The sequence below is a fragment of the Toxotes jaculatrix genome, chromosome 2 (genome assembly GCF_017976425.1).
Source record: "Toxotes jaculatrix isolate fToxJac2 chromosome 2, fToxJac2.pri, whole genome shotgun sequence".
In the NCBI taxonomy this organism is placed as follows: Eukaryota; Metazoa; Chordata; class Actinopteri; family Toxotidae; genus Toxotes; species Toxotes jaculatrix.
The window spans coordinates 18,481,812-18,496,471 of record NC_054395.1 but is presented as its reverse complement, the minus strand read 5'-3'; the positions used below and the strand labels follow the sequence as shown (position 1 = coordinate 18,496,471).

General features: G+C 29.8%; 1 protein-coding gene across 2 annotated transcripts in view; it reads left to right on the top strand.

Moving 5' to 3' along the window:
• The window catches only part of LOC121189601 (carcinoembryonic antigen-related cell adhesion molecule 5-like), a 55,051-nt gene that overhangs the window by 22,204 nt on the left and 18,187 nt on the right, over window positions 1-14,660 (top strand). The gene's annotated exons all lie outside the window — the stretch shown is intronic.

Below are 14,660 nucleotides of genomic sequence, written 5' to 3'. Positions count from 1 at the left end.
AATTTTGACTTTTTTTGGCCGAAAAAAACGCCATACTATACTATGACGTTTTTTATGACATTTTGAGGTCAAAAAATGTTTTGACTTTTTTTGTCCGATTTTGACGCCTTACTATACTATGACGTTTTTTATGACATTTTGAGGTCAAAAAAACTTTTGACTTTTTTTGGCCGATTTTGACGCCTTACTATACTATGATGTTTTTTATGACATTTTGAGGTCAAATAAACTTTTGACTTTTTTTGGCCGAAAAAAACGCCTTACTATACTATGACGTTTTTTATGACATTTTGAGGTCAAAAAAAATGTTGACTTTTTTTGTCCGATTTTGACGCCTTACTATACTATGACATTTTTTATGACATTTTGAGGTCGAAAAAAATTTTGACTTTTTTTGGCCGAAAAAAACGCCATACTATACTATGACGTTTTTTATGAAATTTTGAGGTGGAAAAAAATTTTGACTTTTTTTGGCCGAAAAAAACGCCATACTATACTATGACGTTTTTTATGAAATTTTGAGGTCGAAAAAAATTTTGACTTTTTTTGGCCGATTTTGACGCCTTACTATACTATGACGTTTTTTATGAAATTTTGAGGTCGAAAAAATTTTTGACTTTTTTTGTCCGATTTTGACGCTTTACTATACTATGACGTTTTTTATGACATTTTGAGGTCGAAAAAAATTTTGCCTTTTTTTGGCCGATTTTGACGCCTTACTATACTATGACGTTTTTTAGGACATTTTGAGGTCGAAAAAATTTTGACTTTTTTTGGCCGAAAAAAACGCCATACTATACTATGACGTTTTTTATGACATTTTGAGGTCGAAAAAAATTTTGACTTTTTTTGGCCGATTTTGACGCCTTACTATACTATGACGTTTTTTATGAAATTTTGAGGTCGAAAAAATTTTTGACTTTTTTTGTCCGATTTTGACGCTTTACTATACTATGACGTTTTTTATGAAATTTTGAAGTCGAAAAAATTTTTGACTTTTTTTGTCCGAATAAAATGGCATACTATACTATGACGTTTTTTATGACATTTTGAGGTCGAAAAAATTTTTCGACTTTTTTTGTCCGATTTTGACGCCTTACTATACTATGACGTTTTTTATGACATTTTGAGGTCAAAAAAATTTTTGACTTTTTTTGTCCGATTTTGACGCCTTACTATACTATGACGATTTTTATGAAATTTGAGGTCGAAAAAAATTTTGACTTTTTTTGGCCGATTTTGACGCCTTACTATACTATGACGTTTTTTATGACATTTTGAGGTCGAAAAAAATTTTGACTTTTTTTGGCCGAAAAAAACGCCATACTATACTATGACGTTTTTTATGAAATTTTTTGAGGTCGAAAAATTTTTTGACTTTTTTAGGCCGAAAAAAACGCCATACTATACTATGACGTTTTTTATGAAATTTTGAGGTCGAAAAAATATTTAGCTTTTTTTGTCCGAAAAAAACGCCATACTATACTATGTCGTTTTTTATGAAATTTTGAGGGCGAAAAAAATTTTGACTTTTTTTGGCCGAAAAAAAACGCCATACTATACTATGACGTTTTTTATGACATTTTGAGGTCGAAAAAATTTTTGACTTTTTTTGGCCGATTTTGACGCCATACTATACCATGATGTTTTTTATGACATTTTGAGGTCAAAAATTTTTTTGACTTTTTTTGGCCGAAAAAAACGGCATACTATACTATGACGTTTTTTATGACATTTTGAGGTCAAAAAAATTTTTGACTTTTTTTGTCCGATTTTGACGCCTTACTATACTATGACGTTTTTTATGACATTTTGAGGTCGAAAAAATTTTTGACTTTTTTTGGCCGAAAAGAACGCCTTACTATACTATGACGTTTTTTATGACATTTTGAGGTCGAAAAAAATTTTGACTTTTTTTGGCCGAAAAAAACGCCATACTATACTATGACGTTTTTTATGACATTTTGAGGTCAAAAAATTTTTCGACTTTTTTTGTCCGATTTTGACGCCTTACTATACTATGACGTTTTTTATGACATTTTGAGGTCAAAAAATGTTTTGACTTTTTTTGGCCGATTTTGACGCCTTACTATACTATGATGTTTTTTATATTTTGAGGTCAAAAAATGTTTTGACTTTTTTTGGCCGAAAAAAACGCCATACTATACTATGACGTTTTTTATGACATTTTGAGGTCGAAAAAAACTTTGACTTTTTTTGGCCGAAAAAAACGCCATACTATACTATGACGTTTTTTATGACATTTTGAGGTCGAAAAAATTTTTGACTTTTTTTGTCCGAAAAAAACGCCATACTATACTATGTCGTTTTTTATGAAATTTTGAGGGTGAAAAAAATTTTGACTTTTTTTGGCCGAAAAAAACGCCTTACTATACTATGATGTTTTTTATGAAATTTTGAGGTCGAAAAAAATTTTGACTTTTTTTGGCCGATTTTGACGCCTTACTATACTATGACGTTTTTTATGACATTTTGAGGTCGAAAAAAATTTTGACTTTTTTTGGCCGAAAAAAACGCCATACTATACTATGACGTTTTTTATGACATTTTGAGGTCGAAAAAAATTTTGACTTTTTTTGGCCGATTTTGACGCCTTACTATACTATGACGTTTTTTATGACATTTTGAGGTCAAAAAAAATTTTTGACTTTTTTTGGCCGATTTTGACGCCTTACTATACTATGACGTTTTTTATGACATTTTGAGGTCAAAAAAATTTTTGACTTTTTTTGTCCGATTTTGACGCCTTACTATACTATGACGTTTTTTATGACATTTTGAGGTCAAAAATTTTTTTGACTTTTTTTGGCCGAAAAAAACGACATACTATACTATGACGTTTTTTATGACATTTTGAGGTCAAAGAATTTTTTGACTTTTTTTGTCCGATTTTGACGCCTTACTATACTATGACGTTTTTTATGACATTTTGAGGTCAAAAAAAATTTTGACTTTTTTTGGCCGAAAAAAACGCCATACTATACTATGACGTTTTTTATGACATTTTGAGGTCAAAAAAAATTTTGACTTTTTTTGGCCGAAAAAAACGCCATACTATACTATGACGTTTTTTATGACATTTTGAGGTCAAAAAATTTTTCGACTTTTTTTGTCCGATTTTGACGCCTTACTACACTATGACGTTTTTTATGACATTTTGAGGTCAAAAAATGTTTTGACTTTTTTTGTCCGATTTTGACGCCTTACTATACTATGACGTTTTTTATGACATTTTGAGGTCAAAAAATGTTTTGACTTTTTTTGTTCGATTTTGACGCCTTACTATGACGTTTTTTATGACATTTTGAGGTCAAAAAAAATTTTGACTTTTTTTGTCCGATTTTGACGCCTTACTATACTATGACGTTTTTTAGGACATTTTGAGGTCGAAAAAAATTTTGACTTTTTTTGGCCGATTTTGACGCCTTACTATACTATGACGTTTTTTAGGACATTTTGAGGTCGAAAAAAATTTTGACTTTTTTTGGCCGAAAAAAACGGCATACTATACTATGACGTTTTTTATGACATTTTGAGGTCAAAAAATTTTTTGACTTTTTTTGGCCGAAAAAAACGCCATACTATACTATGACCTTTTTTATGACATTTTGAGGTAAAAAATTTTTTTTGACTTTTTTTGTCCAATTTTGACGCCTTACTATACTATGACTTTTTTTATGACATTTTGAGGTCAAAAAAAATTATGACTTTTTTTGGCCGATTTTGACGCCTTACTATACTATGACGTTTTTTAGGACATTTTGAGGTCGAAAAAAATTTTGACTTTTTTTGGCCGAAAAAAACGCCATACTATACTATGACGTTTTTTATGACATTTTGAGGTCGAAAAAAATTTTGACTTTTTTTGGCCGAAAAAAACGCCATACTATACTATGACGTTTTTTATGACATTTTGAGGTCAAAAAATTTTTCGACTTTTTTTGTCCAATTTTGACGCCTTACTACACTATGACGTTTTTTATGACATTTTGAGGTCAAAAAATGTTTTGACTTTTTTTGTCCGATTTTGACGCCTTACTATACTATGACGTTTTTTATGACATTTTGAGGTCAAAAAATGTTTTGACTTTTTTTGTTCGATTTTGACGCCTTACTATGACGTTTTTTATGACATTTTGAGGTCAAAAAAAATTTTGACTTTTTTTGTCCGATTTTGACGCCTTACTATACTATGACGTTTTTTAGGACATTTTGAGGTCGAAAAAAATGTTGACTTTTTTTGTCCGATTTTGACGCCTTACTATACTATGACGTTTTTTATGACATTTTGAGGTCGAAAAAAATTTTGACTTTTTTTGGCCGAAAAAAAACGGCATACTATACTATGACGTTTTTTATGACATTTTGAGGTCAAAAAAATTTTTGACTTTTTTTGGCCGAAAAAAACGCCATACTATACTATGACCTTTTTTATGACATTTTGAGGTAAAAAATTTTTTTTGACTTTTTTTGTCCAATTTTGACGCCTTACTATACTATGACTTTTTTTATGACATTTTGAGGTCAAAAAAAATTTTGACTTTTTTTGGCCGATTTTGACGCCTTACTATACTATGACGTTTTTTAGGACATTTTGAGGTCGAAAAAAATTTTGACTTTTTTTGGCCGAAAAAAACGCCATACTATACTATGACGTTTTTTATGAAATTTTGAGGTCGAAAAAAATTTTGACTTTTTTTGGCCGATTTTGACGCCTTACTATACTATGACATTTTTTATGAAATTTTGAGGTCGAAAAAAATTATGACTTTTTTTGTCCGATTTTGACGCCTTACTATACTATGACGTTTTTTATGACATTTTGAGGTCGAAAAAAAATTTGACTTTTTTTGGCCGAAAAAAACGCCATACTATACTATGACGTTTTTTATGACATTTTGAGGTCAAAAAAATTTTTGACTTTTTTTGGCCGAAAAAAAACGCCATACTATACTATGACGTTTTTTATGACATTTTGAGGTCAAAAAATTTTTCGACTTTTTTTGTCCAATTTTGACGCCTTACTACACTATGACGTTTTTTATGACATTTTGAGGTCAAAAAATGTTTTGACTTTTTTTGTCCGATTTTGACGCCTTACTATACTATGACGTTTTTTAGGACATTTTGAGGTCGAAAAAAATTTTGACTTTTTTTGGCCGAAAAAAATGGCATACTATACTATGACGTTTTTTATGACATTTTGAGGTCAAAAAAATGTTTGACTTTTTTTGGCCGAAAAAAACGCCATACTATACTATGACCTTTTTTATGACATTTTGAGGTCAAAAAAACGTTTGACTTTTTTTGTCCGATTTTGACGCCTTACTATACTATGACGTTTTTTATGACATTTTGAGGTCAAAAAAAATTTTGACTTTTTTTGTCCGATTTTGACGCCTTACTATACTATGACGTTTTTTATGAAATTTTGAGGTCAAAAAAAACGTTTGACTTTTTTTGTCCGATTTTGACGCCTTACTATACTATGACGTTTTTTATGACATTTTGAGGTCAAAAAAAATTTTGACTTTTTTTGGCCGAAAAAAACGCCTTACTATACTATGACGTTTTTTATGACATTTTGAGGTCGAAAAAAATTTTGACTTTTTTTGGCCGAAAAAAACGCCATACTATACTATGACGTTTTTTATAAAATTTTGAGGTCGAAAAAAATTTTGACTTTTTTTGGCTGATTTTGACGCCATACTATACTATGATGTTTTTTATGAAATTTTTAGGTCGAAAAAAATTTTGACTTTTTTTGGCCGAAAAAAACGCCATACTATACTGTGACGTTTTTTATGAAATTTTGAGGTCGAAAAAAATTTTGACTTTTTTTGGCCGAAAAAAAACGCCATACTATACTATGACGTTTTTTATGAAATTTTGAGGTCGAAAAAAATTTTGACTTTTTTTGGCCGATTTTGACGCCTTACTATACTATGACGTTTTTTATGACATTTTGAGGTCGAAAAAAATTTTGACTTTTTTTGGCCGAAAAAAACGCCATACTATACTATGACGTTTTTTATGACATTTTGAGGTCGAAAAAATTTTTGACTTTTTTTGTCCGAAAAAAACGCCATACTATACTATGTCGTTTTTTATGAAATTTTGAGGGTGAAAAAAATTTTGACTTTTTTTGGCCGAAAAAAACGCCATACTATACTATGACGTTTTTTATGAAATTTTGAGGTCGAAAAAAATTTTGACTTTTTTTGGCCGAAAAAAACGCCATACTATACTATGACGTTTTTTATGACATTTTGAGGTCGAAAAAAATTTTGACTTTTTTTGGCCGATTTTGACGCCTTACTATACTATGACGTTTTTTATGAAATTTTGAGGTCGAAAAAATTTTTGACTTTTTTTGTCCGATTTTGACGCTTTACTATACTATGACGTTTTTTATGAAATTTTGAGGTCGAAAAAATTTTTGACTTTTTTTGTCCGAATAAAACGGCATACTATACTATGACGTTTTTTATGACATTTTGAGGTCGAAAAAATTTTTCAACTTTTTTTGTCCGATTTTGACGCCTTACTATACTATGACGTTTTTTTATGACATTTTGAGGTCAAAAAAATTTTTGACTTTTTTTGTCCGATTTTGACGCCTTACTATACTATGACGATTTTTATGAAATTTGAGGTCGAAAAAAATTTTGACTTTTTTTGGCCGATTTTGACGCCTTACTATACTATGACGTTTTTTATGACATTTTGAGGTCGAAAAAAATTTTGACTTTTTTTGGCCGAAAAAAACGCCATACTATACTATGACGTTTTTTATGAAATTTTGAGGTCGAAAAAAATTTTGACTTTTTTTGGCCGAAAAAAACGCCATACTATACTATGACGTTTTTTATGAAATTTTGAGGTCGAAAAAAATTTTGACTTTTTTTGGCCGATTTTGACGCCTTACTATACTATGATGTTTTTTATGACATTTTGAGGTCGAAAAAAATTTTGACTTTTTTTGGCCGAAAAAAACGCCATACTATACTATGACGTTTTTTATGAAATTTTGAGGTCGAAAAAAATTTTGACTTTTTTTGGCCGATTTTGACGCCTTACTATACTATGACGTTTTTTATGACATTTTGAGGTCGAAAAAAATTTTGACTTTTTTTGGCCGAAAAAAAACGCCATACTATACTATGACGTTTTTTATGAAATTTTGAGGTCGAAAAAAATTTTGACTTTTTTTGGCCGAAAAAAAACGCCATACTATACTATGACGTTTTTTATGAAATTTTGAGGTCGAAAAAAATTTTGACTTTTTTTGGCCGATTTTGACGCCTTACTATACTATGACGTTTTTTATGAAATTTTGAGGTCGAAAAAATTTTTGACTTTTTTTGTCCGATTTTGACGCTTTACTATACTATGACGTTTTTTATGACATTTTGAGGTCGAAAAAAATTTTGACTTTTTTTGGCCGATTTTGACGCCTTACTATACTATGACGTTTTTTATGACATTTTGAGGTCGAAAAAAATTTTGACTTTTTTTGGCCGAAAAAAAACGCCATACTATACTATGACGTTTTTTATGAAATTTTGAGGTCGAAAAAAATTTTGACTTTTTTTGGCCGAAAAAAAACGCCATACTATACTATGACGTTTTTTATGAAATTTTGAGGTCGAAAAAAATTTTGACTTTTTTTGGCCGATTTTGACGCCTTACTATACTATGACGTTTTTTATGAAATTTTGAGGTCGAAAAAATTTTTGACTTTTTTTGTCCGATTTTGACGCTTTACTATACTATGACGTTTTTTATGACATTTTGAGGTCGAAAAAAATTTTGACTTTTTTTGTCCGATTTTGACGCCTTACTATACTATGATGTTTTTTATGACATTTTGAGGTCGAAAAAAATTTTGCCTTTTTTTGGCCGATTTTGACGCCTTACTATACTATGACGTTTTTTAGGACATTTTGAGGTCGAAAAAATTTTGACTTTTTTTGGCCGAAAAAAACGCCATACTATACTATGACGTTTTTTATGAAATTTTGAGGTCGAAAAAAATTTTGACTTTTTTTGGCCGATTTTGACGCCTTACTATACTATGATGTTTTTTATGAAATTTTGAGGTCGAAAAAAATTTTGACTTTTTTTGGCCGAAAAAAACGGCATACTATACTATGACGTTTTTTTATGAAATTTTGAGGTCGAAAAAAATTTTGACTTTTTTTGGCCGATTTTGACGCCTTACTATACTATGATGTTTTTTATGACATTTTGAGGTCGAAAAAAATTTTGACTTTTTTTGGCCGAAAAAAAACGCCATACTATACTATGACGTTTTTTATGAAATTTTGAGGTCGAAAAAAATTTTGACTTTTTTTTGCCGATTTTGACGCCTTACTATACTATGACGTTTTTTATGACATTTTGAGGTCGAAAAAAATTTTGACTTTTTTTGGCCGAAAAAAACGCCATACTATACTATGACGTTTTTTATGAAATTTTGAGGTCGAAAAAAATTTTGACTTTTTTTGGCCGAAAAAACGCCATACTATACTATGACGTTTTTTATGAAATTTTGAGGTCGAAAAAAATTTTGACTTTTTTTGGCCGATTTTGACGCCTTACTATACTATGACGTTTTTTATGAAATTTTGAGGTCGAAAAATTTTTTGACTTTTTTTGTCCGATTTTGACGCTTTACTATACTATGACGTTTTTTATGACATTTTGAGGTCGAAAAAAATTTTTGACTTTTTTTGGCCGATTTTGACGCCTTACTATACTATGACGTTTTTTATGACATTTTGAGGTCGAAAAAAATTTTGCCTTTTTTTGGCCGATTTTGACGCCTTACTATACTATGACGTTTTTTAGGACATTTTGAGGTCGAAAAAATTTTGACTTTTTTTGGCCGAAAAAAAACGCCATACTATACTATGACGTTTTTTTATGACATTTGAGGTCGAAAAAAAATTTTGACTTTTTTTTGGCCGAAAAAAACGCCATACTATACTATGACGTTTTTTATGAAATTTTGAGGTCGAAAAAAATTTTGACTTTTTTTGGCCGAAAAAAACGCCATACTATACTATGACGTTTTTTATGAAATTTTGAGGTCGAAAAAAATTTTGACTTTTTTTGGCCGATTTTGACGCCTTACTATACTATGATGTTTTTTATGACATTTTGAGGTCGAAAAAAATTTTGACTTTTTTTGGCCGAAAAAAACGCCATACTATACTATGACGTTTTTTTATGAAATTTTGAGGTCGAAAAAAATTTTGACTTTTTTTGGCCGATTTTGACGCCTTACTATACTATGACATTTTTTATGACATTTTGAGGTCGAAAAAAATTTTGACTTTTTTTGGCCGAAAAAAACGCCATACTATACTATGACGTTTTTTATGAAATTTTGAGGTCGAAAAAAATTTTGACTTTTTTTGGCCGAAAAAAACGCCATACTATACTATGACGTTTTTTATGAAATTTTGAGGTCGAAAAAAATTTTGGACTTTTTTTGGCCGATTTTGACGCCTTACTATACTATGACGTTTTTTATGAAATTTTGAGGTCGAAAAATTTTTTGACTTTTTTTGTCCGATTTTGACGCTTTACTATACTATGACGTTTTTTATGAAATTTTGAGGTCGAAAAAAAATTTTGACTTTTTTTGGCCGATTTTGACGCCTTACTATACTATGACGTTTTTTATGAAATTTTGAGGTCGAAAAAATTTTTGACTTTTTTTGTCCGATTTTGACGCTTTACTATACTATGACGTTTTTATGTCATTTTGAGGTCGAAAAAAATTTTGCCTTTTTTTGGCCGATTTTGACGCCTTACTATACTATGACGTTTTTTAGGACATTTTGAGGTCGAAAAAATTTTGACTTTTTTTGGCCGAAAAAAACGCCATACTATACTATGACGTTTTTTATGACATTTTGAGGTCGAAAAAAATTTTGACTTTTTTTGGCCGATTTTGACGCCTTACTATACTATGACGTTTTTTATGAAATTTTGAGGTCGAAAAAATTTTTGACTTTTTTTGTCCGATTTTGACGCTTTACTATACTATGACGTTTTTTATGAAATTTTGAGGTCGAAAAAATTTTTGACTTTTTTTGTCCGAATAAAACGGCATACTATACTATGACGTTTTTTATGACATTTTGAGGTCGAAAAAATTTTTCGACTTTTTTTGTCCGATTTTGACGCCTTACTATACTATGACGTTTTTTATGACATTTTGAGGTCAAAAAAATTTTTGACTTTTTTTGTCCGATTTTGACGCCTTACTATACTATGACGATTTTTATGAAATTTGAGGTCGAAAAAAATTTTGACTTTTTTTGGCCGATTTTGACGCCTTACTATACTATGACGTTTTTTATGACATTTTGAGGTCGAAAAAAATTTTGACTTTTTTTGGCCGAAAAAAAACGCCATACTATACTATGACGTTTTTTATGAAATTTTGAGGTCGAAAAAAATTTTGACTTTTTTTGGCCGAAAAAAACGCCATACTATACTATGACGTTTTTTATGAAATTTTTTGAGGTCGAAAAAATTTTTGACTTTTTTAGGCCGAAAAAAACGCCATACTATACTATGACGTTTTTTATGAAATTTTGAGGTCGAAAAAATATTTAGCTTTTTTTGTCCGAAAAAAAACGCCATACTATACTATGTCGTTTTTTATGAAATTTTGAGGGCGAAAAAAATTTTGACTTTTTTTGCCGAAAAAAACGCCATACTATACTATGACGTTTTTTATGAAATTTTGAGGTCGAAAAAAATTTTGACTTTTTTTGGCCGAAAAAAACGCCATACTATACTATGACGTTTTTTATGACATTTTGAGGTCAAAAAATGTTTTGACTTTTTTTGACCCAAAAAAAACGCCTTACTATACTATGACGTTTTTTTATGACATTTTGAGGTCAAAAAAATTTTTTGACTTTTTTTGTCCGATTTTGACGCCTTACTATACTATGACGTTTTTTATGACATTTTGAGTCAAAAAATGTTTTGACTTTTTTTGTCCGATTTTGACGCCTTACTATACTATGACGTTTTTATGACATTTTGAGGTCAAAAAAACTTTTGACTTTTTTTGGCCGATTTTGACGCCTTACTATACTATGATGTTTTTTATGACATTTTGAGGTCAAATAAACTTTTGACTTTTTTTTGGCCGAAAAAAACGCCTTACTATACTATGACGTTTTTTATGACATTTTGAGGTCAAAAAAAATGTTGACTTTTTTTGTCCGATTTTGACGCCTTACTATACTATGACGTTTTTTATGACATTTTGAGGTCGAAAAAAATTTTGACTTTTTTTGGCCGAAAAAAAACGCCATACTATACTATGACGTTTTTTATGAAATTTTGAGGTCGAAAAAAATTTTGACTTTTTTTGGCCGAAAAAAACGCCATACTATACTATGACGTTTTTTATGAAATTTTGAGGTCGAAAAAAATTTTGACTTTTTTTGGCCGATTTTGACGCCTTACTATACTATGACGTTTTTTATGAAATTTTGAGGTCGAAAAAATTTTTGACTTTTTTTGTCCGATTTTGACGCTTTACTATACTATGACGTTTTTTATGACATTTTGAGGTCGAAAAAAATTTTGACTTTTTTTGGCCGATTTTGACGCCTTACTATACTATGACGTTTTTTATGACATTTTGAGGTCGAAAAAAATTTTGCCTTTTTTTGGCCGATTTGACGCCTTACTATACTATGACGTTTTTTAGGACATTTTGAGGTCGAAAAAATTTTGACTTTTTTTTGGCCGAAAAAAAACGCCATACTATACTATGACGTTTTTTATGAAATTTTGAGGTCGAAAAAAATTTTGACTTTTTTTGGCCGATTTTGACGCCTTACTATACTATGATGTTTTTTATGAAATTTTGAGGTCGAAAAAAATTTTGACTTTTTTTGGCCGAAAAAAACGGCATACTATACTATGACGTTTTTTATGAAATTTTGAGGTCGAAAAAAATTTTGACTTTTTTTTGGCCGATTTTGACGCCTTACTATACTATGATGTTTTTTATGACATTTTGAGGTCGAAAAAAATTTTGACTTTTTTTGGCCGAAAAAAACGCCATACTATACTATGACGTTTTTTATGAAATTTTGAGGTCGAAAAAAAATTTTGACTTTTTTTGGCCGATTTTGACGCCTTACTATACTATGACGTTTTTTTATGACATTTTGAGGTCGAAAAAAATTTTGACTTTTTTTGGCCGAAAAAAACGCCATACTATACTATGACGTTTTTTATGAAATTTTGAGGTCGAAAAAAATTTGACTTTTTTGGCCGAAAAAAACGCCATACTATACTATGACGTTTTTTATGAAATTTTGAGGTCGAAAAAATTTTGACTTTTTTTGGCCGATTTTGACGCCTTACTATACTATGACGTTTTTTATGACATTTTGAGGTCGAAAAATTTTTTGACTTTTTTTGTCCGATTTTGACGCTTTACTATACTATGACGTTTTTTATGACATTTTGAGGTCGAAAAAATTTTTGACTTTTTTTGGCCGATTTTGACGCCTTACTATACTATGACGTTTTTTATGACATTTTGAGGTCGAAAAAAATTTTGCCTTTTTTGGCCGATTTTGACGCCTTACTGACGTTTTTTAGGACATTTTGAGGTCGAAAAAATTTTGACTTTTTTTGGCCGAAAAAAACGCCATACTATACTATGACGTTTTTTATGACATTTTGAGGTCGAAAAAAATTTTGACTTTTTTTGGCCGAAAAAAACGCCATACTATACTATGACGTTTTTTATGAAATTTTGAGGTCGAAAAAAATTTTGACTTTTTTTGGCCGATTTTGACGCCTTACTATACTATGACGTTTTTTATGACATTTTGAGGTCGAAAAAAATTTTGACTTTTTTTGGCCGAAAAAAACGCCATACTATACTATGACGTTTTTTATGAAATTTTGAGGTCGAAAAAAATTTTGACTTTTTTTGGCCGAAAAAAACGCCATACTATACTATGACGTTTTTTATGAAATTTTGAGGTCGAAAAAAATTTTGACTTTTTTTGGCCGATTTTGACGCCTTACTATACTATGACGTTTTTTATGAAATTTTGAGGTCGAAAAAATTTTTGACTTTTTTTGTCCGATTTTGACGCTTTACTATACTATGACGTTTTTTATGACATTTTGAGGTCGAAAAAATTTTTGACTTTTTTTGGCCGATTTTGACGCCTTACTATACTATGACGTTTTTTATGACATTTTGAGGTCGAAAAAAATTTTGCCTTTTTTTGGCCGATTTTGACGCCTTACTATACTATGACGTTTTTTATGAAATTTTGAGGTCGAAAAAAATTTTGACTTTTTTTGGCCGATTTTGACGCCTTACTATACTATGATGTTTTTTATGACATTTTGAGGTCGAAAAAAATTTTGACTTTTTTTGGCCGAAAAAAAACGCCATACTATACTATGACGTTTTTTATGAAATTTTGAGGTCGAAAAAAATTTTGACTTTTTTTGGCCGATTTTGACGCCTTACTATACTATGACATTTTTTATGACATTTTGAGGTCGAAAAAAATTTTGACTTTTTTTGGCCGAAAAAAACGCCATACTATACTATGACGTTTTTTATGAAATTTTGAGGTCGAAAAAAATTTTGACTTTTTTTGGCCGAAAAAAACGCCATACTATACTATGACGTTTTTTATGAAATTTTGAGGTCGAAAAAAATTTTGACTTTTTTTGGCCGATTTTGACGCCTTACTATACTATGACGTTTTTTATGAAATTTTGAGGTCGAAAAATTTTTTGACTTTTTTTGTCCGATTTTGACGCTTTACTATACTATGACGTTTTTTATGAAATTTTGAGGTCGAAAAAAATTTTGACTTTTTTTGGCCGATTTTGACGCCTTACTATACTATGACGTTTTTTATGAAATTTTGAGGTCGAAAAAATTTTTGACTTTTTTTGTCCGATTTTGACGCTTTACTATACTATGACGTTTTTTATGTCATTTTGAGGTCGAAAAAAATTTTGCCTTTTTTTGGCCGATTTTGACGCCTTACTATACTATGACGTTTTTTAGGACATTTTGAGGTCGAAAAAATTTTGACTTTTTTTGGCCGAAAAAAACGCCATACTATACTATGACGTTTTTTATGACATTTTGAGGTCGAAAAAAATTTTGACTTTTTTTGGCCGATTTTGACGCCTTACTATACTATGACGTTTTTTATGAAATTTTGAGGTCGAAAAAATTTTTGACTTTTTTTGTCCGATTTTGACGCTTTACTATACTATGACGTTTTTTATGAAATTTTGAGGTCGAAAAAATTTTTGACTTTTTTTGTCCGAATAAAACGGCATACTATACTATGACGTTTTTTATGACATTTTGAGGTCGAAAAAATTTTTCGACTTTTTTTGTCCGATTTTGACGCCTTACTATACTATGACGTTTTTTATGACATTTTGAGGTCAAAAAAATTTTTGACTTTTTTTGTCCGATTTTGACGCCTTACTATACTATGACGATTTTTATGAAATTTGAGGTCGAAAAAAATTTTGACTTTTTTTGGCCGATTTTGACGCCTTACTATACTATGACGTTTTTTATGACATTTTGA